This window comes from Bos grunniens, chromosome 2 (assembly GCF_055505025.1).
Source record: "Bos grunniens cultivar Pamir isolate PY7600 chromosome 2, Bosgru_T2T1.0, whole genome shotgun sequence".
NCBI classification, from domain to species: Eukaryota; Metazoa; Chordata; class Mammalia; order Artiodactyla; family Bovidae; genus Bos; species Bos grunniens.
In genome coordinates, this window is record NC_141166.1 from 85,396,416 (window position 1) to 85,421,356 (window position 24,941).

Genomic DNA, 24,941 nt, shown 5'->3' on the forward strand with positions numbered 1-24,941 from the left:
CCATCTCTTTCAGAATTTCCCACAGTTTATTGTGATCCACACAGTCACATAGTCAATAAAGCAGAAATAGATGTTTTTCTGGAATTCTCTTGCTTTTTTGATGATCCAGCGGATGTTGGCAATTTGATCTCTGGTTCCTCTGCTTTTTCTAAAACCAGCTTGAACAACTGGAAGTTCACGGTTCACATATTGCTGAAGCCTTGCTTGGAGAATTTTAAGCGTTACTTTACTAGAATGTGAGATGAGTGCAATGTGTGGTTGTTTGAACATTCTTTGGAATTGCCTTTCTTTGGGATTGGAATGAAAACTGACCTTTTCCAGTCCTGTGGCCACTGCTGAGTTTTCCAAATTTGCTTGCATATTGAGTGCAGCATTTTCACAGCATCTTTCAGGATTTGAAATTAGAAAGCAAATATATGTAGTTGAATTTAGTTGAGCAAAGCCTCACTATCAGCTCCTTTTGATAGATTAACTACCTTGTGTAAGGCTAAGGTATTGCATTGAATGCATTAGTGAATCTGGTTTTACTTTTGCCTGTAATGAAAAGAACAAGGTGCCATAATATGGCAGCGTGCACCATATCCTTACTATAGTCTAAAATGTTAACTCTACCTGAAGAACTGAGCCTTTTATTTCTCAGTCTTTTTGAACATGAGACATAATTTAAAGGATTTCTAGATAGTAACATAATTACCCCTAACTTACAAACTTAAATTCAGATTAGAATACAGAGCTCAATAATATGACTCAGAATATTGTTCTTACTCTGTGTGTATAATCATTTCAATATCAAATACTTTTTAAAGAAAAAAGGAAACAGCAGTTCTCTCCCTTTTTGGTCCTAGTTACTATCATATGGTGACTATAAATGTATTTTTCAATATTTCCCATGAAAAACTTGTTATGAATTTAAATCATCCTAAATACTAAAAAATCTAATATCCCCTTTTAAAAGCAGAATTAAAAAATGTTAAACATTAACAACAATTCCCTTAAGCAAGAGAGAAAGGAAAAACATTAGGGGAAATGAAGAGAAAAATAACATACTTATTAAAGAGCCACAGGATTGACTTATAAGGAAAGATTAAAGAAAAAAAATTAAAAAATAAAGCTAGATTTGTTGCAGGAAAAGACCATGATGATCAGAGCTGCAGTGGTAATATAAACAATCTGGGTGGAGACTCTTCACATTTTAGTGTGAGGGAGGAAAATGATCCAGCTCATTTGCTCATGGTGAGTGTTATTAGCTGCCAAATGCAGTAATCAAAAATAAGTCCACAACTTTAAATATTATTTAAAATATCCAGAAGAAAGGCAGTCTAAAGTAATAAAGTATGATAATAATCAAATGAATATAAAGTTTTAAAAATATTTATTCAACTCAATCTGTACTTTCCCACCCAGATCCTCAAATAGTGAAAGAGAGAAAGCAACATAGACAGAAAAGTCTCAACTCCATATCTTAACAGAGGTTCCCTTTAGATGACTGACAGAGAAATGCTTGCAAAGGAGTAAGATAATATGAGGGACAAGGTAAAAAGGAGAGGAAATGCTCATTTTTAAAAAGAAAAGAAAAGATTGTGTGAAACATGAAAAGCCACCCCATGTCTGAGAGAGGTTATAAAGAGAAGACAAGAATATTGTGCAGTTTCCCATTCCCCTTACCTGATTCTTCTTGCCACTTCATTGGTTAAGTTTTATAGGTTGAAGTAACTGGCATGGAAGAGGTATGCCTGTCAGCTGTTCACAATGCAGAATTTTGAAAAGGTCAGCATAGTAACAATATGACAGGCCATGTAAGTCATTATGTGACTTATAACTCATTTGTAAGTAGAATGAGATCTAGAGCAAATTAATGTAAACTCGCCATAAGAGCTCTGAAAACATGTTAGCTATATTGAAAGCTAGGTTGTGCTTTTTATCTAGAAAGACAAATAGATATTTCCTCACAAATGCATTTCCTTCCTTAGGAGCAGCAGAAATGGAAAATAAGTTCAATATTCTGTGAAGAGGTTTAAAGAAAAGATATTAGCAGAAGGAAGGCAGTTTTAGGGATCTTATACATAATACAATATATACACAGATATTATATGTGTTTAGGTTCTGTTTGGTGCATTGGAAATCATTTCCCAATTTAAATAAAAAGAGTCTTAAGTCTTCAAGTCACACATTTTCAAGAATGTTAAAATAACATTGTTAGTCAAGAGAAAATATTTATGACATTCCCTAGTTTTATTGTGATGGATTTATTAATTGTGAAACTTGATTTTATTATCATATGCCTAATTTTATACCATTAACCAAATATTGTTTTTTGAATGAAAACTAGTAATGTACACACAAATCATAGCGCATTCTTTAGTCCTGAACATGCTGCAGGCGATTGATATTGAGTAGCAAAAGAGTTAATTATCCATAAGACCATCTTTCCCACCAGACATTCCACTGTGCCTCTGTTATACACTTAGGCACAGTTCCTAATGGCAAAATCTATTAGAATGCACAGTATTTTCCCAAGGGAGGTGGTGGAAGTCCTGTCACTTGAGACATTTAAAACTACACTTGATAAAGCACTAGAGAGCCATGAGTGCATGTTCCCCAACCCTCAGGATAGAACATGACCTAATGGGTGCTTTTCTGTCCTTTAATGTCTCTGATTCACTGGGTGTTTTAATAGCTACTTCATATTTAAGTAGATCTAGAACAACAGTCTATTTTTTCAATGGGAATTCAGTTTGGTCTATAAAGTGTCAAGACAGAGGTGACAAGGCAAACCACAAGGGAATGAAGGAAGCCTCGTGGAAATTTAATTGAGTTAGAGGAGGTTTGAGCAAACACAACAGTGTATTAGGGTTTAGCAAATGCCTCAACTTTTTTCAAATGTTTTCAGTTCAAGGAAACCCAAAACACATTTGGCTAAACACTTTTTCCTTGATTTTCAAACCCATGTGTATTTCAAGGGAAATTTAATCCATGTGTTTCTGATTCATTTACACTTAGCTCATCAAAATGTGGTTTCGTAAGACCCATTTGATGTCTAAGAAGCCTTGTGAGTTTTTTGTAAGCCTTTTTTCTTTGAACCAGGAAGTTGCTTTTTGCCAAGAGTCAATGGAACTTCAGCCCGAAAAGAGTCAGTTGTGTTTGGGATTTTGGAATCCTCGAAGTTGGTGGGAGCTAATGAGAGAGGATGAGGACACTGATTCAGTTGTAATGAATGTCCCCATTTCTAATATATTACTTATTCAAATAACTTAAATATATCTGTTTTTTCTCACTTTATAGGGGAAAAACCCATCTCAAATTCTTGAAAATCTTGTGGAAAACATAAGGATGAATTTTATTATTGGATGTGCTATTGCCATGTGTTCTGATAATTACCCACTAATGTGCCTCTTGGTGATGAGTAATCAGGGCAGTAATTCATATTTATCTCAGAACAATTATAAAGAAGTGACTCCAAAAGGTGTTTAGATTGGCCATCTTTCTGTATTGAAAGAAAAAATCCTCTGCCTAGTTTTTGTTGCTCTGTGCACAACACTACTTGTTCTTAAAACAAGAAGGGAGACAAATAAGACTCAGTGAATGTGCTGATTCAGGTGCACACAATCCTCTATCTCATTGCCGTTGTTCTTAAAGAGCATCTGGGGTAAGGAAACGTACATCCGGTCCATCCGTCAAGAGTCCAAGAGAAAGCTAACAATGTTTGCACCTGCAGGATGAATTACATCTTTGGTGAGTGTGGGAAGCTACATAATGAGACAGCTGAATAGCTGATACATTTCTTTCCTCTTGCCTTTACCATACCTTCTTTTCCACTAGCTTTATTTTTCCTACTTCTTCCTCTTCAATTTCCCCACCTTTACACTTACCAGTAGATAATAGAGCAAATGTGATGCGTTCATCCAAGGATGGGTTGACATGGTTTACACATTGCTTTCATTTGGTTGTTCTTTGGATGAATTCTTCGTCAAGAACAAGATAATGAAAACCATACGGTCATTGAACACAAAATGTGCAGTCACTTTGGCTGTTCCCTTACAGCCCGTTTCATTTCATGTAGACTGGTCCCTGAGTTTACTCCCATATAAGAGCCCAGCCAGGTGGAACCCTGCCCCCTATGGGTTTTGGTCATTCAGCAAATACTGCCAATTTAGTTCTTGCCTGTCACCCATATATCAGAGAGCTTATTTGAATGTAGCACCTCTTGCTAGCCTGGTGTAGCTTTAGAAACTTGGCCTTTTAAGTATTCATAGAGTTCTGTTCAGGGACCTTCATTGTGAAACCTGAAGACAGAAGAACCAGGATAGGTAACAACAGAGAATTAAAAGAACATTAAAAATTGTTTCACTCATGCTGACCTCAAATTTTGAAATACTGCCTAAAGGAAATGAATATTTTGAATGCTATGGTGAATGAAGGCAAATGTGTCTTTAGTTTCTGGACTGAGTTTTGACAGTATACAGGAAAATTATAAATTTTTAACTATGGCAGCAAGTTCAGACTACAGGTGTGAGGATAAAGAATTATTTATTGACTCAGACTCCCATATCAGTGAGCAAAAAAGCTTAAAGGAACAAAAATACAGATGAGGTCCCTGGCATTTGAAGAAAAGACATTTATTTTCATTTCTAATTTGTTACTTGCTTTACACAGACACCAAAGACATCTCAACTATATAAATTCATCTCTGAAAACACAAAAGTAAAATTGTTATTTGTGTTTAAGATGCAAAAATATTTTCTCTTAAATTTGGCTACAGAGACTCCTTTTGCACTGACAGAATTTATGAAAATACGCAACTTATTATATCCAATTTAATTTCCTTTCTCACAGACATATAATTGAGAATAAAAACTACAGTCAATATTAAAAATGTAACCCATACATAATGCAGAAGAAATGTTGTCAATTTCTTTCTCAGTACAAATATATATTTTGCTTTTAATTATCAGAAATCTTTGTCATTATTGATCAAGCAAAACAAACTTTGTACAGTATAGAATTATCTTGTTGTCTCTCCTCATAATTGGAGAAATGGAAACAAAGTGATTAATAACAAAATATACAAACTTCTATAATTTATGTTCCTAAGAGATGGAAAGGAATCTGGAATAATTTTGTCCAAACTCTGAATTTTATATGTTAACATACAGAAAACGTAGAGACTTTAGGAAACTTGTTCAAAGTTCACCGACTAGCTTGTATTAGGCTGCACGTTAGAGTTTCATTTTCTTAAATACTAGTCCAGTGCTGTTTTAATAATCAATAATTTCTGTAGGAAGGATATATTCCTGGGATAGGGCCCACCAGATAAGATGACAGGGAGTCATTTAAAAAGTTCTCACTAGGTAGAATTTTCATATTCAGAACAGCTTTAGGTTGAATTCATTCCCTAAGGTGGAATTGGGAGCCCTAGATCCTCATATGTTTTCTCTCTCTTACCCCCATCTCCTGGGAAGACTCTAAGGCATCTTAGAAGAATATCATGGTTTTCCTTAGGACCATGTCTTGAAAACTCCATAACTTCTCCAATTATAGAATAAACCCTAAAGTAACCCCCAATACTGACTGCATTAGTTTGCAATTTAAAAAAATATATACTACAGAGTGAGTGGCTTAACAACAGAAATTTATTTTCTGGGGGTTAGAAGTCCGAGATGGAGTTGTCAGCAAGGTTGATTTCTTCTGAGACAACTCTCCTTTACTTGTAGATGGCCATTTTTTCCTTGTGTGTTTTACTTGGACTTTCCTCTGTACTTGTCTATCCCCCACCCACCTTTTCTGATAAGAAGAACACCAGTCATGTTGGACTAGAGCCCACCTTAAAACCTAATTTTAATTTAATTACCTCTTTAAAGACCCTATCCTGAATTTTTTTTAATCTTTTATTTTTATTGAAATATATTTGTTTCTAATGTGTTAATTTGTGCTTTATAGTAAAGTCATTCAGTTATACACACATTCTTTTTTATGTTATTTTCCATTATGCTTTATCATAGAATATTAAACATAGTTTCCTGTGCTATATAGTAAGACTTTGTTGTTTGTCCATTATATATACAATAGTTTGTATCTGCTAACCCCAGATTCCTACTCCATCCCTCTCCCATGCCACTTCACCCTTGGAAACCATGTCTTCTCTATGTCTATGAGTCTTTTCTGTTTCATAGAAGTTCATCTGTGTCATATGTTAGATACTACATATAAGTGATATCATATGGTATTTGTCTTTCTCTTTTGGACTTACTTCACTTAGTATGATCATCTTTGTGTGTGTGTTAGTCGCTCAGTCGCTCAGTGTGACTGTATAGACTATAGCCCACCAGGCTCCTATGTCCATAGGATTCTCCAGGCAAGAATACTGGAGTGGTTCATCATTCCCTTCTCCAGGAGATCTTCCTGACCCAGGGATCAAACCTGGGTCTCTTGCATTGCAGGCAGGTTCTTTATCATTTGAGCCACTAGGAAAGCCTGTGATCACCTTTAGTTGCATGCATATTGCTGCAAATGGCATTATTTCATTCTTTTTTATGGTTAAGTAGTATTCCATTTGGAGAAAGCAATGGCACCCCACTCCAGCACTCTTGCCTGGAAAATCCCATGGACAGAGGAGCCTGGTGGGCCACAGTCCATGGGGTCGCTAAGAGTCGGACACGACTGAGCGACTTCACTTTCATTTTTCACTTTCATGCATTGGAGGAGGAAATGGCAACCCACCCCAGTGTTCTTGCCTGGAGAATCCCAGGGACGGAGGAGCCTGGTGGGCTGCCGTCTATGGGGTCGCACAGAGTCGGACACGACTGAAGTGACTTAGCAGCAGCAGCAGCAGCAGTATTCCATGTATTTAGGTACCACATCTTCTTTATTCATTCACCTATAAAAACCCTATCGTTAAATGCTGTCACATTCTGAGGTACTGGGAGTCGCACTTCAACAAATGAATTTGGGGGATCACAATTCAGCCTCTAACACATTCCTCCGCTTACACTTTTGTCATATATAATCTCCGCCTTTGAGAGTGGGTGAGGATTTTTCCTTGAGTCCAACTAGTGGAATATGGCAAAGGTGATAGGAGTCACCCCATGATTACACAGCATTTTATAATAACCTGTTTATTTTGCTAGCAGACTTGCTTTAGAGACTTTCTCTCTTTGTCTTCGAACTAGTAAATGGCTGTGTTAGGAGGTCTGCATGACAAAGAGCTGAGAAAGGCCTCCAGCCAATAACCAGCAAAAGCTACTTCCCTCGGTCTTATAGTCCCAAAAAGAAAAATTCTGCTATCAACCTGAGTGAACTTGGAATTGAATTCTTCCCCAGTCAAGCCTTCAAATGAAAATAACAGGCCTTGCCAACACCTTGACTGCAGCCTTGCTGAAGACTCATCCAGGACATGCCCTGACTCCAGTCCCACAGAAAGTGTGAGATAGTAAATATATGTTGTTTTAAGCCACTAAGGTTGTGGTAATTTGTTACATGGAATAGAAAACTGACACCTAAAATTCATGAGTGGCTTTGGAACCAGGCTGTGGGTGGACACTAGAGGGGAATTGTGATGAGTATGATAGGAAATGCCTCAATAGTTTAAAACAGATAATTGGCAGATGTCTGGCCAGCATTATTAAAGACACTGTCAATGCAAGCTTATGATGAAGAGGGGGGGCATGGTATTGAAAGTTAGAGGAAGATGGATCCTTGTTATTTAGTCAGAGAAAGCATAGCAACATCGTCTCATATAGATACATGGAAAGCAGAACTTGCAAATGATGAATTTGTTCCTATAGCTGATTTCCAAGCCAAGTGGTGAAGGTGCTGATTGTAGTAAAATGTGAGAAGAGAGAAGCAAATTGAAGGAAGAACTACTAAAAAAACATTGAACATTAAGAGATTTACTTCTAGGAAAGCTTGTTCTGGAGAAAAAGTCAAGGATTTGATTCTATAACTTTTCAGCTAAGCCTCAGAAAATGAAAAGGTTAAGGTATTCTGTCACCAAAAAAGGGCCTTTCAAGAGAGTGACAATAGGCCTAACAGATCCTCCCAATCAAACCATAAAGATTCTACTAAGTGTGGTGTCCTTTAGCCATTTTAGCAGGACACCAAGGTAGGGAAGGATTATCACAAAAAGCTCTGTGAACCTGGTCTTTGTCTTATGACATGAACCCATTAAAACTCACAGGAGACCCAGAAAATACTTGAGTTAGTGGTTTCAATGAGGAAGTTACTACCAGATGGATTAAAAAGGACAGTGAGTATAATATGAAAGGAGACAGTCCAAACCCCCAGATTCTACTGGTTGGAAGTCCTGTTACAGTTTCTCAGCTGTAAACCTATGCTACCTTTCATGAAAGAGGAAGAGTGATCAAAAAACTGAAGCAACAACAAGGGGATGGAGCCTAGAGCCACAAAGAATTATTCTCAGTCCTTGAAATCTAATCAAGAAACCCAACATTTGCCTGGCTGAACAGTGACTCCTTTTTATCTTGACCCCCCTCCCCCTTTTGAACTTGACTGTCTATAAATGTCATTTTGTCTGCCTCACTATTTTATAATGAGTTTGTTAAAGGCAGACAACTTGCATTTTTAGTTTTACAAGGTTACGGGTGGAGAGAATGCCTCAAGAGTTAGCTGTTCTTAGCAAATTCCACTTGGAATACTTATACTTTCCTAGACCTGGTTTACATGATAAGATTTTGATCTTGTGCTATAATGGAATGAGACTCTTGAGGACTTTAGGAGGGATGACTTTATTCTGCATGTTGGAAGGACATGAATCATTGCTGGCTGAATGGTGGCTTTTGGTAGACAGAAGCTAAGATGATCCTAAAGAGCCCTACTTTCAAGCCCCTGTATAATGGTTTCCTCTAGATTGTGGAAGGAACCTCTGTCTACCTTACCTCTAACCGTAGTGTGTGTAGAAGGTGAGGATGGGGTTCAATCCCTGATTCAGGAAGATCCCCTGAAGAAGGAAATGGCAACCCACTCCAGTATTCTTGCCTGGGAAATCCCATGGACAGAGTAACCTGGTGGGGTACGATCCATGGGGTCACAAAGAGCAGACGCAACTAAGTGACTCAGCAGGCACTACTATACATGAGGAGGGGGTGTCCCTCCCAAATCTGTATTACATTATATAAGAATCATGTTGCTGAAAAATCTGTTAACAGCCTGAATCATCTTGTAAGTGAACCTGTCCCCAGGCAAGCTTGCAGATAAGAAACACTTGTTGTTAATCTCTTTTGTGTCCTCTCACTCCTATGAGGACAAAAGCGAAAGAAAGAAAGTGAAGTGGCTGAGTCGTGTCTGACTCTTTGCAACCCCATGGACTATAGCCTACCAGGCTCCTCAGTCCATGGAATTTTCCAGGCAAGAGTACTGGAGTGGGTTGCCATTTCCTTCTCCAGGGGATCTTCCTGACCCAGGGATCAAACCCGGGTCTCCCACATTGCAGGCAGATGCTTTACCATCTGAGCCACCAGAGGGGTCCCTGTGAGGGCATGGTATCTTCAAAACAAAGAGATTGCAAAATTTTGAAATTAAGGATTATGGCTGCCATTTCTATTGGGCCCTGGCATTTAGTGGGGTGGTAGTGGAACACAGTGGAATGGTTTTAAAAAGTCAGGATTCACTTTTTCAGTGACCTGAATCTATCTTCTCTAGCAAGATCAGCAAGTGGGACTTTTTTTTTTTTTTTTAAGCTTATAAGATGGGTACCCTAGTTCCAGGTAAGCAGAAGATAAGGAACTACTTCTTCTCTAAGTTTATTTTCTCAACAAAGAAACATTTTCTGGAATCCCATAGAACCATCTCTCTGCATACCTCCTTGGCCAATCCTGGGTCACATGCCCAGTCTAGGGTCACGTGCCCACCACACAAGAGCTCCCTGGCAAGCAGAATGATAGGACAAGCACAACCTATGTTAAGATCATCACGAGTCTCCTGAATTGCGGGGGAAGAGCTGGTTGGCAAATTTAAACAAAATTGACATCTGCCAATCTGGGATAAAAGGTGAATTGTTGATCTTTTAGACAAACAATAGTATTTTCTTCAAGAAAATAACATACATTTAAAAATACCAATATTACAAAAATGCCTATAAAATCCATAAGTATTAACCGAATACCTGCCATAGGCAGTACTCTAGGAGCTATGATTACTACAGTGAAAAAACATATATATATATATATTTTTTTCCCCTAATTCAAGTGAATAAAGTCACATGTTAGTGGTGTAAAAAGATCAAATTTATAAAAATCACATTTATAGATGCCTTGATCAGGTGCTTGAGGGCTGGTTTGTGTAGTCTGGTAGTGTGTATATCCACGGCAGAATTCCAAGTGATAACTATAAGCTGACCTGAATTCACATTTGTCTAAATAAAAAGCCATATACCACTGTGGCCCATTCCCCCGTTGCGTTTGGTTTTTGTTTGTTTGTTTGTTTTGTCTGCACTGGGTCTTAGTTGAGGCATGTGGAATCTTTAGTTGTGGCGTTGGAACTCTTGGTTGCGGCATGTAGGTTCTAGTTCCCCAACCAGGGATCAAGCCCGGGCTCCCCGAATTAGGAGTGGAGTCTTAGCCACTGGACCACTGGGGAAGTTTCCCATTGCACTTGTTTTGAATCTCCCTCGCTTTCCCTAGTGTCTCTAACCTGTTCTTTACTATTAGTCACTTTTCATGAACAACTCAGCAGGCCCCCAACCCTCTCACTTTAAAAACGAAGACCAAATAAATAACCCCAGTGCCACTGTGGAGGCTGCAATGTTTGTGTACTGCACAACTCCAGGGGGTCCATACACAGACAATGTACAAATAGTTCCAGTGTGGAGTCCCTGAAATCATCCTGCTCTAGCTATGGTCTTATCCCTCTGCCCTCTCCCTCACTTAAAAACTCTTTAAAATAATCTTCTGTACTAGTTGTTTCTTCCTGATATTGTTTGTTTCTAAAGCCACTATAATCTGACTTTGATTCCACCACCCCTGCAAGATCAACAATGACATCTTCTTACTAAACCCTTTTCTGTCCTTATGTTGTTTGGTATTTTGATAGCATTGGATTCTCTTTCTTGAAATACTCTCTTCCCATTTCACATTTTCCCTAGCTCCTTCAATCCCCCTGACTCTTCCTTCTCAGCCTTTCAGAGAATTTCTTGGAATTCTGTGATGCTCTGCTTTTGCCTGGACTCCCTTTTCTTCTCATCCGTGTGATACAGATAGAGCACTACAGACTTGACTAATCAAAATCTTGTTGGTCATTTTTTTTAATTGGTACATAAAAAGTTATTGATGGATTTTGGTTACTTTAATTCATGTAAAGCATGTTCAGTTTAATTTTGGAATTTAAAATTGATGTTTTTGAAATGAGATGAATAGATATACAAATAGATAAGTACATATAGATTGATCAGTCTAAATTAAATCTATGTAACAATTAAGGGCTATTTTACCTAAGACACTGTGATCTGGCACCTGACACATGTTAGATGCTTAATTAGTAATTGATGAATAGATTAATGAATATCATTTTTAGGGGAGATTATAAAAAATATAAACCTATGGTCACAATCTGTAAGGTACAGATGTGTAATGGCAAAATATGAAATGTAACTTGGACGGTTTATTTTCCACCCAAAAATATTCACTTAAGTGAATATGAATATGTAAATTTATATATAAATAACCTGGCACTTTGGGGGACTAGAATTTTATATCCAATATGAGATGGATTATTTATTATTTCACATCTGAGGTTAAAGGTCAAATACTTCTTAAGTTCTGTGGCATGTCCTTGGCCACAGTTATAAGAAGACAAACATAAAAGTTAATAGAGCAGGGAGATTTGTTTGGGCATTTGAATATAAGATGCAAAGTCAAAAGACACCAAAGTATTTTAGGGTACACTTCGATTATTTAGTTCATGATTTATGAACAAGAAAGAAATCTCAAACTTACTGAAATATCAAAGAAAATATGAAGCTGAAGAAATTACATTCTCGTATTTTTGAGCATAAAGAGGAAGAAAAATGAATCAGACTTCTAAACTTCCAGCCAAGCTTCCCAAGGGTCAGTTAGACATTTTTATTAAAAGGAAAAAACACACAATATAATACATCCATTATTCTTTCATTTTGCAAAATGTCAAACTCCATGTGATCCTTTTAATTTCTATGGGTGTTCTAAACAGATTCTATCTAGAGATGGAGCTAATACACAGCTTGGCAAGTATAGATCAGAATGTGCATAAAAAGCCATCATGACTTACACATACACATACACACAGCACAGTGTGTGTGATTCAAGCACCCTTGAATCAGATACAATAAAGTGAAAGTTTTCTTTCTTTTGAATTTGCCATATCTAACATATCTATTTTTTGACCAATTTTTCTAATGAAAATGAATTTTCTGTCTAAAGGATATGAACTCTACAATGCAGCTATGCTCCTCTTTCACTTCTTTTGCTGAGAAAAGGTCACTACTTATTCCTTGAGTAGCCAAATTGATATTATTTTCTGAAGTTGTTCATGGGAGTGAGACAACACAATGGTGAGACTGGATAATTTCATCTGAAATGTGTAGCTTCCTTTCATCTCTTCTTTGCCTGCCCAAGGCTAGAAGTCACTTATTTATGCTCATCTTAATGTTTGAGATTTTAAACAATTCCTTGATGCAGTGAATAAACATATATGTTTAAAGTGAATAAACTTTATGCCATGCCCACAGAAGTCAAAGTAATAACTTAAATGTGGAAAAACAGAATTTTTTCTTCCTCACTTATCAAAAACCATGAGGACTTCCTGTTTCATCATTCTTTAAGTCTAAGTATAGTGGTCTGGAGGTGAAATGTCTGAATATTAAGCCATAATCAATCATTGTACACATACTAATTACTTTCTGTCCTCCCCTTTCCTTGTCATCATGGTCCAAAGCAGGTTTTTGAGACTGAGTACATTCATCTGAGCTGTTAGCTGCTATGCTCCACTGCATCCTCCTATGATCTGCCTGGTCCAGACCCCTGGAGAAAATTTGTGCATGCATACAGTATGTGAACTTTAGATAAATAAATAAACACGCGAACCAGCTTCCAGATAATTGAAAGCGAATGAAGGAGGGAGCAAAAGAAAACAATTTCTCTGGGGATAAGCGGCTAAGGTGGCAGGTATGATTAAAATCCATATGATTTATGGGCAGGTGGATTGCTAACATGACAACCCTGTTAGTGTGTGTTTGTTTTGGTGCATTTGACAATAAAGTTTTGTTGTTGTTGTTGTGCTTGCTGTGGGTTTTGCTCAGGAGTTAGCCACTCAGGAATTCCTAGTGCCTGACTGAGCAGTAATTTAGCAAGCTCTCTTGTGCTCTTTTCCTGTCAGCATTAACATGTCAATTCATTTTAATAGTCTGGGCATGCTCAGTGGGCAGGCATTTTCTCAGTAGGCATCCCAGGAGCCCACCCCGCAGTGAAGAAATGTGTTATAGCTTGTCTCAGACCTCAGAGACTTCAGCAGGTTTATTTTCATTATGGCCAAGTGTATTTGTTAGGACAAAGCCAAAATAATATAGAAAATCAAGACCTTAACAAATGAAATGGGTTATGTATATTTGATTAATAATCTAAGTTCCATCAAAGATCAGGTTGGACAATCTTTATTTACACAAATTTGTTACATAAAGCTTTGTAAAATTTTGTGCTGTCACTGCTTCTAGCTTTTGGAAGTTAAATGATAATCTGTAACAATAGGGCTTTTCTCTAATCATAATTAATAGTTGAAGTGGCTTTTATGTTAAACAAGAATTTGCCTATGTTTCTCATTAAAGTGGATTTTTGTCTAATGTTCTGTCTATAAAGAAGTGGATGGATGAATGTAGAAATAGTACATAAGTATGTAAACAAACACAGGCACAAACAAACACTCAAATCAAACTACCAATTAGAAATCTTGATGCTTCATAAATCTGTCCCTCCATTGTCAAAGTAGAGGGCTTCCCTAGTGACTCAGCCTCCAATGCAGGAGACCTGGGTTTGATTCCTGGGTCAGGAAGATGCCATGGAGAAGGGAATGGCAACCTACTCCAGTATTCTTGCCTGGAAAATTCCATGGACAGAGGACCCTGGCAGGCTATAGTCCATAGGATTGCAGAGTCAGACATGACTGAGCAAATTTCACTTTCATTGTCAAAGTAGATCTCAAATTAAATCCAAATTTCAGATATGTTAGCAAATACCTTGTCAGAAAAGGAAGCGAAAAAAGAAAAGAAAGAAGAGACTTAATTCCACAACCTCAATAAAATTTGATTCACCATTGCAGAAGAGTTGGCAATTTATGCCATTTATACAAGCGACTGCTCTAAAAAGCAAGCTTTTGAGGGCATACTTTATTTTTTTTAAACTTTACAATATTGTATTGGTTTTGCCATAAAGCAACTAAAAATTTCAAAGTGTTGTAATGTTGACACAGTTTTGAATCTCAGAATTTTTTAAACTGCTGAAGAATTTCATAATATCAAAGTAAAAAAAATTGGGAGAAAGATATCAGCATAGAGAATATATCAGCTTTTTCTTTGAATTGTTGTTGTTGTTTAGACATTAAGTCATTTCCGACTCTTTTGTGACCCCACGAACTATAGCCCTTCCAGCTCCTCTGTCCATGGGATTTCCCAGGCAAAAATACTCAAGTGGGCTGCCATTTCCTTCTCTAGGGGATCTTCCTGACCCAGAGATTGCACGCCCATCTCCTACATTGGCAGAATTCTTTACCACTGAGCCACCAGGAATACCCACCTCAAATTTTTCTATTCCATCCCTGGTTTCTTGATCTTGAGTTGCAAGCTTTGTCTATTCAGTTATATTGGGAAAGTGAATTAATGGTGTGTAGGCCCGTAAGATTTTTCTTTAGTACGGTTGGTGGGAATGGTCTGGCCTTGGTGTATCATTACACAATAGGACAAAATTCTGGTTAGAATTTAAAGTTCAATAGAGGGTGTTTTGGGAGAAGGCAATGGCACCCTACTCCAGTACTGTTGCCTGGAAAATCCCATGGATGGAGGAGTCTGGTAGGCTGCAGTCCATGGGGTCGTTAAGAGTCGGACACGACTGAGTGACTTCAGTTTCACTTTTCACTTTCATGCACTGAAGGAAATGGCAACCCACTCCAGTATTCTTGCCTGGAGAATCCCAGGGATGGGGGAGCCTGGTGGGCTGCAGTCCATGGGATCGCACAGAGTCAGACACGACTGAAGTGACTTAGCAGCAGCAGCAGCAGAAGGTGTTTTACCTCAGCTCTACCCTTGTCTCCCACTAAGCATTCTTTAATATCAAGGGATAATTTCATACATTATTTTACTATAGGTCATTTTAGAAATTTTTGACACAAACTTCTAGAATTCTCCATAGTGTCATAATTTCCCTTTTTACCTCCTTTAAGTTTTAACCATGGATACTGACTAGTTATACATTAGCAAGGATTCTCTCAAGGCTTCAAATATTCAGTGGCTGGAAATATAAACCTGGGATATTTAAGCAGTGATAAGTTATTCCAAAATAATTGTAATAATATTTTAACTAATACCACCATTCACAGGACATACAATGCTTTTTGCAGTCTAAAAATATTCACTGAACTCAGGAAGTAGAAGCTCATAAATACTTACTCAGGTTGGGGAAAATGTTTCCCACACTCTGTATCCCAAAGGGCAAAGTGGAAAGATAGTGGATCATAGGAAGTGGATACAGAGGAGATTAGATGGATGTGAAGGCAGAGGTCAGAATAGATGGAGTGGCTCTCCTTCCTGGCGCTTTGCTTTCCTTCCTGTGCTTTTCCATCACTCTGCCTGGTGCAGAAACCTTTAGAATCTTCTAGCAGCCCTTCTAGGTATGCCCTCCTGCACACCTCCCTGTGCACGAGTATGTCTTTGGGTGTACATCTATCCATGTATTACAATAAATACATGTTCACCTTATATGATTAGAGAAAAGAAAAATGAAGGAGCAAAAGATATTTCTTGTCTTCTGAATCTTAAACCACACCTATCCTTTATGGCGCTTCTAAAGTTTGCACACTGGGAAAATCTTGACTAGCATTTAGTATTTTTGTCAAGATGAAAAATGGCAACTTTTGCCCCAAAGTAGTGAATATTCCTTAACTCAAAAAAAACTTTGTTCACATAAAATAGAGTCAAAAAAGCCCTTTGTTTATAAAGTGCTTTCAGATTCTCAATGAGAGACATTCTATTTTTGTGATTCAGTTTCCTCATGCATTCATTAATATTATTATGGGAAAACAATTATCATTTTAATAAAACAAACTAGAGAATATATTCTGCCTGTCACCTTCTCTCTGTGTTCAGTATACAATGGATTACCTGCTAGCAATAAATTCCCTGGCTTGTATTTTAACTCAGAATATAATGTTTCCAATTTTTAAATAAAATTTTTGCAGATATATAATTTGCATAATCTATGATTGATGGTGCTTATTAACAAAACTCCAAATTTCTGTCTTATTCTCTCTTATGTACAAATAATGCTACCCCCCTGCCCCACACTGAACACGCACACACAGACACACACTCTCTCTCTTCAGGGTTCATTCCAATCTAATAAGGATTGTTTTCACAGCATTCCAGACATAATGCTCCAAATTATTATTCTATATTCCTTGTTCTGCTGCAGATAAAAGGAGAACACATTTAAAGGACCATTGCTTAGAAGTCTCTTTTATTTAAATGTTAAAACAAAAAAAAGAATTAGCTGTGAAATATACTGGAAGGTTCCATGGGATTCTGAATGACTTCTTCTAACAAAGTGTTTACATATGTTATCTGTGCCTGGAATAATGGAAGTGGTAGAGAATACCATATTTTAATAAATTTTCAGAATTATTTTGTATAGGACTTTAGAACTAATAAAAATGTAGCACATAAATGTCCAACAGCCAAAATATACTATCTCATCATTTGCTTTTTATGGACGTAGGGGTGAGGATAGTAAAATTATTATTTCCTTTAAATATCTTTGTCAATTTCTTTTAATCTTACAGTTTACAGCTTCCTTTTCACAGTGAATCTACCTTTCAAAGAATTACTTATTCTTTGAAAACTTCACAAAGGCACCCTACATGATGCATTTTCATGTTATTTACAGCAAATACGTAAATCATATACTAATGACAGTGGCATCTTTGTAGTTCATTCTAAAATATGGATGAAATATGAGTTTTCTTCCAAGGTACAAAACGTCATTAAGGGCTCAGGTGGTTAAAATCAACATGAAAAATACATGCAGCATTTTCTCCCCTTAAATGCAATAATGTAATCAGATTTCAAGTCATCTTACCTACCTCACTTACAGCTTTATGGAGATTAATTAGTTTTTAGACCCCAGTCACATGATCTTTTCTGACTGTCATTTAGCTGGCTGACTAGAACCTGTAAGCTGTCTCCTGCCCCAAAGGACAGATTAAATTTTAGTATTGTTTGTCTTCTTTCTTTGATTTAAAGTTGTATTTTTAAAGTTATGATTTATTTTATTTTGTTGTTAATTGGAAATTTACTGTAACCTTGTTTGGGGGACGTTAAATATTTGAAATAATAAATATTAGGTAAAACAAAATGTTTTCCCTCTTTTGCTATAAAGATGGTTATTATACAGACACCTAAAACATAGGTTTTTATTATTTATGATTCAGATGTTACAAGTATTCAAATAAGTTTTCTGCCACAGAATGGCACTTTGCAGGGGAAGTTACTCAGGAGCTCCAGGTTAGGAACACTAGTAGTTGGTGGTCCCAAAACAAATTTCTAAGATCAAAATGATGATTAAAAATATTTCTAATTACTTGGAAATTTAAAAACCGAAAAAGAGTATAAGTTGCCTCAGTGACAAAATTTCTGTTTAAAAAATAACACCCACAAACATAGAAAACAAAATTCAACACAACAAAAATTTAATAGTTATGCATTTGTTATTCATTAACAATGTATTTTCTATGATTACTGTTATCATTTGTTAACTCTGTTGCTGACTGAGCTGAAGATTAAAATGGAAAGATCACAGCCTTAGTTTTTATGTTAGTACACTTAGCCGTGGATTCTCAATAGGACAAAAAAAAAAAAACAAAAGAAGAAAACATTGATAAAGTACTTCAATCTGCTTTACAATATATGATTAAAGCAAAAAAAAGAAACCTTGTCTGCTACAGTTGTTAAAACATTGATATTTCTAGCTGGGGTCCTAATTAAGGTGTAATGAGAGATTTGAAGTGCAGTGAATTCCCTTCATTCACGTCACTAAACCAGTGAACCACAACTCCATGTAGAGTTTCAGGGAGAAATAGGACCAAGTGAATTAGTTATCCTGTAACTCATGAGCAGTTGGTTCAGCATTGGAGCCACTGGGGCGTAGATGCACAAGGAATGTGTGACGTCTGTCTGCTGTTTGACTGCAGATTTCCTTTCATGGATACGAAACAATAAATAGTCACTCCATTTAGAAGAGAACTTGAGTCCATAAACACATGGAATTTCCTGGCTCTTGAATGAAGACACCACAGGATTTTCACTGCTCAGGTGTTAGTGGACTCAATACTGATTCGGGAACTGAAATTATCTATTTCCCTTGTCTGTGGAGTTGTCTTTGCCTTTGGTGTAACCCCAGACTCCTGTGAATGATGAAGACATCCCTCCATGCCTACCTAGAAAATAGCGCCAACATGGATACCATTAGAAAAGATTCAACTGGGTGTATGCTAGAAAATTGCATCTTCCATACCTTGAATGAAGAGGGTGGACTGAGAACACAAGAACAGGCTGAAGCTTGTTTCTTGAATGGAATCGTTGGGTTAATCAAAGTCTCTTTGAGGACACTGATATAGGATGTTCTGGCTTTTTTTTTTTTTTTCTTCCAACACACAGTTCGTCTACTTGTGTTTCCTGCATGACTTTGGTCATAAGAAATTAACCACATCACTCTATGTTCTTTAAATAATTAGAACAGAGATCAATGATATGAAAGAAATCTCAATACTCATCTCATCCTGGAGTATTTGTATAAGTAATAAATTTGATAAGGTTTGTATTCATTTTCTTCATAATGAACTTTGGAGAGTAAATTCCATTTCAAATTACCAATTTGTAAATAACAAAAAGCCAAAAGCAAGAGATAGGTAACAGAATAATCCAACTCCTCTCTAGATTCATTGATTTCATTGACCTCTCTATTATTCCTAGGAAATGTATTATTATGTTTGAGTTCTTTACCAGGAAGCATTTTGGTTCTCTACTCCATGACATTCTTTTGGTCCTATACATAGCTCTTGTGCATTCCATTATCCTTTTTTTTGTTGTTTAGTCACCAAGTCATGTCTGACTCCTTGCAATATCATGAAATGCAGCATACTAGGCTTCCCTGTCATTCACTGTCTCCCAAAGTTTGCTCAAACTCATGCCATTGAGTCAGTGATGTCATCCGACCATCTTATCCTCTGTCATCTTATCTTCTCCTCTTGCCCTCAATCTTTCCCAGCATAAGGGTCTTTTCCAGTGAATCAGCTCTTCGCATCAGGTGGCTATTTTCTGGCATTTTTTTTTTCTTCCAACACACAGTATTACAGCTTCAGTATCAGTCCTTCCAATGAATATTCAGGGTTGTTAGCCTTTATGATTGACTGGCTCAATCTCCTTGCAGTCCGAGGGACTCTCAAGTGTCTTCTCCAGCACCACAGTTTGAAAGCATCAATTCCTTGGTACTCAGCCTTCTTAATGGTCTAACTCTTACATCCATACGTGACTACTGGAAAAATCATAGCCTTGACTATATTGACTTATGTTGGTAAAGTGATGTCTCTACTTTTTAATATGCTGTCTAAGTTTGTCCACTGCTTTTCTACCAAGGAGCAAATGTCTTTAATTTCATAGCTGCAGTCCTTAGTGATTTTGGAGCCCAAGAAAATAAAATCTGTTACTGTTTTCACCTTTTCCCTATTTATTACCTACAAAGAGATGGGACCAGATGCCATGATCTTTGTTCTTTGAATGTTGAGTTTTAAGCCAGTTTTTTCACTCTCCTCTTTCACTTTCATCAAGAGGCTCTTTAGTTCCTCTTCACTTTCTGCCATTAGTGTGGTATCATCCACATATCTGAGGTTGTTGATATTTCTCCTGGCAATCTTGATTCCAGCTTATGATTCATCCAGTCCAGGATTTCATATGATGTACTCTGCATGTAAGTTAAATAAGCAGGTTGACAATATACAGCCTTGAAATACTCCTTTTCCAATTTTGAACTAGTCTGTTGTTCCGTGTCCAGTTCTAACTGTTACTTCTTGTCCTGCATACAGGTTTCCCAGGAGACAGGTAAGGTCATTTTTATTCCCCTCTCTTTAAGAATTTTCCATACTTTGTTGTGATCCACATAGTCAAAGGCTTTAGCATATTCAATGAAGCAAAAGTATACTGCTTTTTCTATAATCCAGCAGATGTTGGCAATTTGATCTCTGATTCCTCTGCTTTTTCTATAATCCAGCAGATGTTGGCAATTTGATCTCTGATTTCTCTTTTTCTAAATCCAGCTTGTACAACTGGAGGTTCTCGATTCATGTACTGCTAAAGCCTAGCTTGAAGGATTTTGAGCATAATCTTGCTACCATGTGAAATGAGTGCAATTGTATAGTAATTTGAATGTTCTTTGGAATTGTCTTTCTTTAAGTTTGCAATGAAAACTGACCTTTTCCATTCCTGTGGCCACTGCTGAATTTTTCAAATTTGCTGGCATATTGAGTGCAGCACTTTAACAGCATCATCTTTTAGGATTTGAAATAGCTCAGCTGGAATTCCATCACCTCCATTAGCTTTGTTTGTAACTAGATTTCACACTCCAGGATGTCTGTCTACCTCTGAGTGAGTGATCGCACCATCGTGGTTATCCAGCTCATTAACAACTTTTTTTTACAGTTCTTCTGGGTATTCTTGCCACCTCTTCTTAATCTCTTCTGTTTCTGTTAGGTCCTTGACATTTCTTTCCTTTATTGTGCCTATCTTTGCATGAAATATTCCCTTGGATCTCTAATTTTCTTGAGAGATCTCTAGTCTTTTCCACTCTATTTTTTAATCTATTTCATTGCATTGTTCACTTAAGAAGGCTTTCTTATTTTTCCATTATCCTGTTTAGCTAAAACAATAGAAAAAATATTCTCCCAATATCCTCCCATTGCCAGGTAAATATTACACACCCAATCAGTTGTCTCCAGCAGTCTTATAACTTCAGAGTTAAAAGTGCATAGTTACATTTTTCATTGGCACCTGTGAGCTACCCCTTTCTCTTTTCCCCACAAAAGAGACCTATTTCAGCAGCAGTAGAAAGGAAATGGCAACACCCTCCAGTTTCCTTGCCTGGAGAATCCCATGGACAGAGGAGCCTGGCAGGCTACAGTCCATGGGGTTACAAAGAGTCAGACACGACTGAAGCAACTGGGAAGACAGTAAGCACCTCTCCAATCCCTCCAATCCATGGAAATGGTCATAAATAAACAAATGCCTGAATATATCCATTTCTATCACTAGTAGGCAGAATTCCAAGCTAGGCATGTTGATCCTAGGTTTCTGTTCCATTGATAAAAGGGGATATGCCATTTTTATTCCAGACCAGAGCTATCCAATGTGTTCTTGTGAGGCAAGTTTCCATGTTGAGTGAATAAGGATCATTGTTTCCTACATAATGAGCCTCCCTCTCCTTTGGCTCTCAGTGAAAGGCTGCCACCACACTGGCTAGGAAATAGTCCTGTTTAACCGCCAAGTGTCTGCTGAACACAGTGTGGTAATGGGAATGATTTTCTTATCCATCATTACATGACTGGCATGTGAATAATTTTGCCCACCAGGTCATCATGTCACATCCTCCATGGTAACTAGCTCAATCAAATGTAAAAGCTGTATTACTCCACCAAAATGATCATTTTTATAAGAAAAATAAGGAAATGTCTTTTTGTCTACTCCCTTCCACCTCCATACATTGAAGATGTTGGTTTCAGAGATGAATAGTTAAGAAAAGCCAATAAAGTACATTGATGAATTCATCACCAACTGAGCTATCAGGGAAGCTAATGAATTCATATTGTAATTTAAAATATGTTCTCAAGTAGTGCATATGTTTTATACCTGTTTCTGGCTGGCATAGTCAAAGTAAGGATCTAGATATTAATAATACTAGATCCAGTTCACTAATATTTATTGCTCTAAATCCAATCTATATTAGCATGTCAGCCTTGAATCAAAGCAGAAGACAGCAGTATTTATGATTATTAGTACAATATTGAATCATCCTGAACCAATTACTGATCCAATTACTGTGTCATTATTATCTTCTGAATAGGGCTTGATTTGTCTGTGATAAATAAGATGCAATTAAACCACCTTTTTACATAATAAAACACTGCAGGTGTTTATTCTTAAGAGTTCACAGATACCAACAACCAATAGATTTAATTAAAAAAAATCCTTGATATAATTGTGAATTTCATTACTTTTTTCTATCTTTAGTGTACATTTAAAGTGTATCTTATTGAAAGATACAATTGTGTAAATCTTTAGTCTGGCTATTGTTTAATAACTATACTGTCAGACCAAACAAAAATTAACATGGTTGATTAATATTCTGATTAAAAATGTCATTTATTCAAGTCATATAAACATTGACTAAATTACTAAAGAAAGTTTTTAGTAACAGTTATGTTACAAAAAGAGACTGATAACAAAAGTATATATGCACTTTTGAAACAGTTTTAGCTGTATGTTTAAATATACTGTATTTGAATGACCCACTTTTCAACCAGTCTAAATATTAATGATTCTAAGAACCTTCATCTAAAAGACAAATCATAAAATGGAAAATAATAATTATTTTAAATGTTGAAAATATCCTAAGAAATTGTCTTAGTTCTTGATGCGTTTCCTCTCCTCACCCTCTCTATCCCCAAATTTAAAATCAACATTTATAAGAGGAGAAGAAAAAGATTATCAATATCAGGGTTACAATTTAGGGGGATTTTACAAAGATATCTTGATTATCATAATAACCAATATATTTGATCATTATTATATATTTTATTTTATTATTATTTTTTTAATAAGAAAAAAAACTTTATTTGAAGTGTTCACAAGAATTTTAACATAGTAAACCTCAACTCAAATATTGACACACAAACAATAAAAAATATTAAAAAGTATCATCATATTGATATTGATGATATCAATATTGATATTGATCATTATTATATATTTTAAAGCACTAAAATACAAGTTAAATTGGAGATTTCTTTTTGTAAAGATGAACATCATTGATCATCAATTTTCAAAGGCATAAACAAACCAAATGAGGAATTATGACCTTATAAAAAAATTGATTACAAATAATGGATTCAGAAACAAAACCACCTTGACAGGTTCAATTTATTGCTAACTGGGTCTATTATACTATTTCTATCCTGCATTTTTCTTGATACATTTTGGGGAAAGAAAATTTGATAAAAATCTTCATCTCTCTATCAGGCTAGTAGCTCTTTAACTAATGTCATTTATCAATGAAACAGTGGTTGCCACCAACACCTTTTATGATGTTGTTCTTCTAAATGTGGTCATGGAACAGAACATGTGTCAGTGTTTACTGCCTGCATTATTGCAATCAGTCAAGGATTTCACAGTGATTGATAACATATAGCTTTTATCGTACACCTTGTTATTGGCTTGTCCGAGTAATTATCAAAAGTTTGTTTTTGTTTTGAGACTATAATTATATAAATTACAGTTTTGTCCTCTTTCATCTGCTCTGCTCTGTCTTTCCCTTCCTTCTCCTCCTCTCTTTTCATGAGTAGTCCTAAATAGGAGGGAGTTCCCATTTTTATTGCCAGCATTTCAATAATTTAGATGGTTCTTGTAGAAATCAATTGATAATTCTGAACACCTACCATCAATATCCAATTTTCTTCATATCTTGAAAAGGCAAGAATAAATTCAAATCCATTCCAAGTAGATTAACAAAAGTGCACTTAAAAAAAATCTACATTGTATATAGGGGAAGGGGGAAGAGTCTGTAGTGCCTCACATAAAGGGGTATTAAAAATTAAAATGAACATTTTCATTGGTGCAAACTAAAATTTACTCCTGTAACTACAGAAATTCAATGTGAATTAACAGTTTGTAAAAAATTGAAAATAGGTACTAGATTCCAGACAATATTTAATTTAACCTAAGTATGAAAATAAAAGCAATAACACTGTGAATAAATTAATGAACTACAATTAATTATATTTACAATAAGTGGTTTGGGTTTGAAACACCTACTCTCTGCACTGATAAAATAAAACCTACATCCTGCAGAAGCTAAAGTAAGTTAAATGAAGATGCTTTTAACAAGGTTATTACTTAAGCAATGACAGGTTTACAGATTTTAGCACCACTGGGTTTTCACAGGAGCTACAGTAAGTGCTAAAATAACACACACCTTCAGGTTCATTAAATTCACTAGTGTGATGAAATAACTGATATTTTGCTATATTACTATAGTTCCTCAAAGAACCATCTATAAATAAGATACACTAATAACTGATTGTGCTGGAAAAAATAATGAAATAATTCTTCCAAGACTTATCTGCAAGAGAGAAAGTGTTTAAGCAATACTGTGAGCATAGCTATATCTAGTAATTTTTATTTCTTTGGAGTCACATATTTATTTATTTACCTAAAATAGGTATGTTCTATAAAAGGTTTTGCCATGGTGCTGTACTCAGAAGGAAACCTGTAAAAAGATGGTGTGTATTAAGAGGAAATAAACTGAATCTAACCCCCAAATATTTACTTTATTGTCTGATGTTTACTAGGATATTTATGGAGACTGTTTTATTTAAAGAACTTATAAAATCCCAACAACTGCCAGAAACAGCAGCATCTCTGATAAATCCTT

At 36.2% G+C, this 24,941-nt stretch overlaps 1 protein-coding gene across 1 annotated transcript in view; it reads left to right on the forward strand.

Annotated features, from left to right (window-relative positions):
• LOC147378292 (uncharacterized) overlaps positions 1-13,258 on the forward strand; it is a 720,625-nt gene extending 707,367 nt beyond the window's left edge. The window contains exon 9 of the mRNA XM_086351929.1: positions 12,925-13,258. The gene's annotated coding sequence lies outside the window, so the exon portion shown is untranslated. The remainder of the gene's footprint in view (positions 1-12,924) is intronic.
• The last annotated feature ends 11,683 nt before the right edge of the window (positions 13,259-24,941 follow it).